Source organism: Telopea speciosissima, chromosome 10 (assembly GCF_018873765.1).
Source record: "Telopea speciosissima isolate NSW1024214 ecotype Mountain lineage chromosome 10, Tspe_v1, whole genome shotgun sequence".
Classification (NCBI taxonomy): domain Eukaryota; kingdom Viridiplantae; phylum Streptophyta; class Magnoliopsida; order Proteales; family Proteaceae; genus Telopea; species Telopea speciosissima.
Window position 1 is genome coordinate 27178287 of NC_057925.1, and position 6000 is coordinate 27184286.

Sequence of the window (6000 nt, forward strand, 5' to 3'; positions counted from 1 at the left end):
GTTTTTGGCTGACCCTGGCAGGGTCGGGTCAGGTCCGGGATAAGACCCCGGGCTTAGCCCGACCCGGCCCAGACCCTACCCTGTATTAGTTATAAGCATTTATATTTGTAATAATATATAATATTATTAGTGAAAATACAAAAATGCCCATAAGAGTCTAAGAGATGAGTAACCCTAATCCCATATTCCCTTTTCGTTTTTCAATTTTCAATCTTCAGTCTTCATCCATAAGGAAAGCCGCCGCTCGACGCTAGCAGTCTGCCTTCCTCTTCCTCGATTCCTCCTTCCCAGATTCACTTGACGATCAAGGCATCAAGGTATGTTCATCTTTCTCTTCTGCTGTGCCCCTTTCTAATTTCCATCTTATTTGATTTCATTGAGTAATTGAAGCTCTCCCTTTTTAAATCCAACGAGGACCGAATGGTTACAACGAAGGCCAAACCCTAGCCATTGCGGTTCTGGGTAATGGAGACTGAGATTTGGGCTATGTGTGGTGACAGTTTGAAAAAAAAAAATGGGAAGGGAAAATAGGTTCGACCATGGTATGATGGGTGATGGAGGCTGAGCTAAGGTCTCGGTTATGGTGAAAATGGATATAGGTTGTAGGTGGTCTCGTTATTAAAGACTCGCAACAAACAACAACCAAAATCGTTTTAGCTTGCTTAATTTCATAATCTGTTGGTAACTACTACACACTAGATCTGTTTCTCTCCAGATTTTATGTTTGACACGTTATTACTGATATTGGCCCTGCCAGGGTTGGGTTGGGTTAGGGTTTTGGTTAAGGCCTCTAGGGTTGGGTTAGGGTTTAGGGCAGGCCCGGCCCAACCCGACCCATTGACATCCCTAACCGAGGAGCCTGAGGCTATGTCAGAGGAACACGGCGACGGATGTCCTTACGACGATTGTGCCTACGGGGCGGTGATGCTACTGGAGATTTGTTCCCTCTTTTGATTATTTTGGGGCTTTATGCCCGCTCTTAACCATTGTTTATATTACATTATATTTTTGAGTAGTTACATAATGGTCAGTCGGATAACTGTTAAAACTATGGCATATCACTTAATTGATTGAGTATACTATAACTACTATACCAATGCTTGCGCTTTATTCTGATCTTGGAATGTGATATTCCCTTTTTTCCCACACTCTGATATTATTATGTAATTTAATATTGGTTTATGACTATGATTGGGATACTATATCTGTGATCCTGGTAGAGTAGAATGACATGTGTCATCCTAGTCACCCCTTAAATTATACTTTATTCCTTGTTGGAATGGAGGCGTGACAGAAAGCCATCTGGCAGATCCGGTAGATCGGAGAAAGAAGGCTAAGAAGAGAAATTTGTATAAATAGGAGCCCTTGCGCCCATCTAAAGTAACTGGAGAAAAACATTCTCTCATCGAGAGAGAAACCAAGAAACCCTAGAGAATCATCTTAGTTTTCCTTAATCGTTTCTAATCTAATCTAGTTTGAAGGTTGCAGTGTTTGAGGAATTCCCTCGAGCATCTTTCTTTGTGCAACATTCTTTGGCGCCATTTATGGGAAACAAGGGAGAAAAATCTACGAGGATTCCATCATGATGAATACTCAAAATCAGTCAAAGATTTCCAAGGCCGTTGTGGCGGCCACTACTCCTGCAGTCACCCAGGGAGGAGCACTGGGTAGACCTGCAGGTCCTCATCCTAGGACGGATGATCCGATCCTAGAGGTGAACGAATCCCAGCAGGAGGAGTCTCAGCCAAGACTCCCTGGAGATCTACCATGGCACGTGACGGTGGAATAGTTTGATGCGATGCAAGCTCAATGGCAGGACAAGATGGATCAGATGATAGAGCTGCAACGTGATTTCCTACAAGAAATCCCGGTGCCACCACATCCATCGCAAGCAAGGGAAAGAACCCCTTCCCTTGAGCATAGCGAGAACCATAGCAACACGAATAACACTTAGTGGAAGGGTAAAGAAGTGTAGGGGAACAGCAAGCGCCAAGGTTCCCAGATGACCAAGATCGAATAGGCTTTAAACGACAAAGTGTTAGAGTTGTAGGATCAAATTCAAGAGGTCATGAGAGGAAAGAAACTAGCCGCAAGTCACGACTTCCACTTCATTAGCGATCTTACCTTCATAGACGAGATCAGGGTGGAACCCCTGCCAAAAGGATTCAAGATGCCCGCAATCAAGCAGTATGCGGGCACAACAGATCTAAAGGATCACCTAGAAACTTTTAAATCATTGATGTTTTTTTAAGGGGCCTCTGATGCCATAATGTGTAGGGCATTCCCCTCTAACTTGAAGGGGGCGGCAAGACAATGGTTCTTACGCCTCAAGCCGTGCTCCAGACCAAATTTGTGGAGCTTGGGCAGGCTTTTCTTGTCCACTTCATGAGTAACAGAGTCCATAAGGGGACAGGGGTCAATCTCTTGGCTATTAAACAACACCCTGATGAATCAATCAGAAACTTTCTCACAAGATTCAACAAGGAGGCACTGAAAGTGCAAAACCTGGACCAAATCGTAAAGTTCTAAGCTCTACGCAGCGACATTAGGGATGTCGAGTTGAAGCGGTCCCTGGTCATGGACGAGCTGGCGGACATGTATGAACTCTTCTCACACTGCAAGAAGCACATTAACCTGGCTAAAGGTCTTGCAGCTGAACAAGAAAAAGAAGGCAAACCCGAGAAGAAAACTCAAGAAAAGAAGGATGCCCAGGTGGGAGAGAATGGCCCAAAGAATGGTCGGGACCAGAAGGAGGGGAAGAGAAAGAGAGATGACAAGGCCTGGGCTCCAAAGCATGACTCAAGCCTGGAGCCAATATAGACGGCCCTTACTCACAACCGGGCATATATTGTAAATGAGATAAAGGATGAAGTGACGTTGCGCTGGCTAACCAAGATGATCAAGCCCGTGCACGACCATAATAAGAGTAAATACTGTAGATTTCACCAAGATCATGGTCATGACACCGAGTACTGTAGGCAATTGAAGGATGAGATCGAGGCCCTCATCTAGAGGGGCCGCCTAAGCCAATTTATCAAGAAAGAGGGCGGCGAAAGGAGGCAGGGGTACCACTCCAGCGCACCTGAGGAAAAGGCAAAGTAACCTCCTCGGTTAGAAGGTACCGAGAACAAGGAAGACTGTGCAAGGGGAAAGCGACACATTGAGAGTGCCCCACTTAGGGAGATTGCCACAATCTACAAAGGCCCTGGGTTGGGAGGCAAGTCCTCCAACCCTAGAAAGAATCATGCTCGATGCGTATTCCAAACTAAGGTGCATGGCAAGAGGAGAAAGTCTGAGCATCAGGTAACGTTCTTGGATGAGGACTTATCCGACATACAATCTCCCCATGATGATGCCTTGGTGATAAAAATGACCATTGCCAACTGTACGGTGGCCAGGGTCCTGGTGGATAACAAGAGCTTAATTGACATCCTATATTATGACGCATTTAAAAAAAATGCAACTGAGACCCGAGATGTTGAGGAGGGTCGAGTCTCCGTTGTATGGGTTCAACGGAGCCCCTGTGCACGTTGAGGGATCAATTGAATTGTTGGCAACAGTGGGGACAGAACCCAAACTCTCTACAGTAATGATGAACTTTTTGGTGGTGAAGGTAAACTCCATTCACAATGGGATACTAGGATGTCCAAGACTTAACACCTTACAGGCCGTTGCCTCCATTCCCCACCTAGTGATAAAGTTTCCCACCGGTCAAGGAATTAGGGAATGCCGGGGAAGCCAAATAACCTTGCAAAAATGCTACGAGGGTTATTTGAGGGCCAAGAGGAAGGAACCTTAGGCACTCCAAACTAGCCCTGAGGATGGTCAAGATAGCCCCGCACATGAAAGATCAAAACCAACGGAGGATTGGGTCCCTGTAGAAATCATTGAAGGAGATGGGAGTTGTATCGTACAGATTGGAGCAGGCCTAAGCAGCGAGTGGAAGATTAACTTGGTGAAGTTCTGAAGGAACAACGCTGATCTGTTTGCATGGTCGGCAGCAGACATGCCTGGGGTAGATTGGGAGTTAGCCGAGCATAGGTTCGGTGTATATCCGACCTCCAAGCCAGTTTTGCAGAAGAAGAGGACCTTTGCTCTAAAATGACAAGAGAAGGTGATAGAAGTGGTGATCAAGCTATTAGAAGCGGGGTTCATAGAAGAAGCCATCTACCTAGAGTGGCTTCCCATTGTTGTAATGGTGCCCAAGCCTAATGACAAATGGCGAATGTGTATTGATTTTACCGATTTGAATAAAATATGCCCCAAGGACTACTACCCTTTACCTCGTATTGATTTACTAACAGATGCAACAGCCGGCCATAAAATGTTAAGTTTCATGGACACCTACTCCAGGTATAATCTGATTAGAATGTATGAACCGGACATATTGAAGACTTCCTTCATCATCAGAAGGGATACATACTGCTACATCCATATGCCCTTTCGGTTGAAAAAGGTGGGAGCTACCTACCAACGCTTAGTGAATCATATCTTTAAAGATCAAATAGGGTGCAACATGGAAGTTTATGTAGATGATATACTCATGAAAAGCTTGCAGGCATCAAACCACATAACCGACCTTGAAGAAACATTCCAAGTCTTGAGGAAATGCAAAATGAAGTTGAACCCGGCCAAGTGCGTGTTTGGAGTCACCTCAGGCAAATTCCTTTATTTTATGGTCTCAAGGAGGGGAATAGAGGTAAATCCAGCCAAAATCAAAGCTGTATTGGAAATGCGGCCACTGGGCAGAGTTAAGGACTTGCAGGAGCTAACCGGGAGAGTGGCGACACTAGGGAGGCTTATCTCGGCTTTCAAAGATCGGTGTCTCCCTTTCTTCAAGGCATTGAAAAACCGAGCATAGGAGAGGCAAGCAAAGGAGGTCAAGCTCACTTTTGAATGGACGGAAGAATGCCAGAAAGCTTTACAGACTTGAAGAGATATCTAACCAACCCCCCACTCTTGACCAAGCCAGACCCAAGAGATGTGCTTCAACTCTACTTAGCCATTACCGCGGTGGCAATAGTGCAATGTTGGTTAAAAGAGATGGTCGGGTGCAAAAACCGATTTACTATGTCAGCAAGGTGCTCTTAGATGCGGAAACCAGATGTAGCAATATTGAGAAGCATGCTTATACCCTAGTAATGGCCGCGCAAAAGTTGAGGCCTTACTTTCAAGCCTATACCATAGAGGTAGTAACAAACCAGCCGTTGAAGAAAATTTTGGCCAGACACGATCATTCAGGACGTCTGGTGGCGTGGTCGGTGGAACTTGGAGAGTTTGATATCCAGTACAAGCCCCGTACGGCTATCAAGGCCCATGCCCTGGCAAACTTCGTTGTCGAGTGCATCTTGCCTGATGATGAAATAGTGGTGAATGGCGACGTCCCAAAACTAGTGGAATCCTGGACTTTGTACATGGATGGCTCATCCAGTGGCAACGGATGTGGCGCAGGGTTAATACTGATAAGTCTAGGAGGGTTCTTAGTGCAGTACGTGCTAAGATTCGAGTTCCAAACTACAAATAATGGAGCTGAGTATTAGGCCCTAATTACTGGTTTGAATCTGACAAAAAAGTCTGATGATAAAGAGTATCACCATGCACAATGATTCTCAGTTGGTGCTTAATCAAGTGAAAGGCGAATATGAAGCAAAAGAATAGCGCATGGCGCAGTACCTAAAGAAGGTATCTGACTTCATTGCTGGGTTTGCCCACTTTCAAATCTTGTAGGTGCCCCAAGGACAGAACGCCTCCGCCGATGCATTCTCCAGACTGGCCACCTCGGAATTTCAAGACTTAGGCCGAATGGTATATATAGACATTCACGGCACACCAAGTATAGAAGAAACCGAGAGTGTATTCCCCGTTGATGTTAAACCTTGCTGAATGGAACCCCTCATAGCCTATCTCCAAGGAGGGACACTCCCAACGAACACAGAAGAAGCTAAGAAGATAAGAATGCGAGCTGCATGGTTCACAATGATCGAGGGGGTACTATACAAG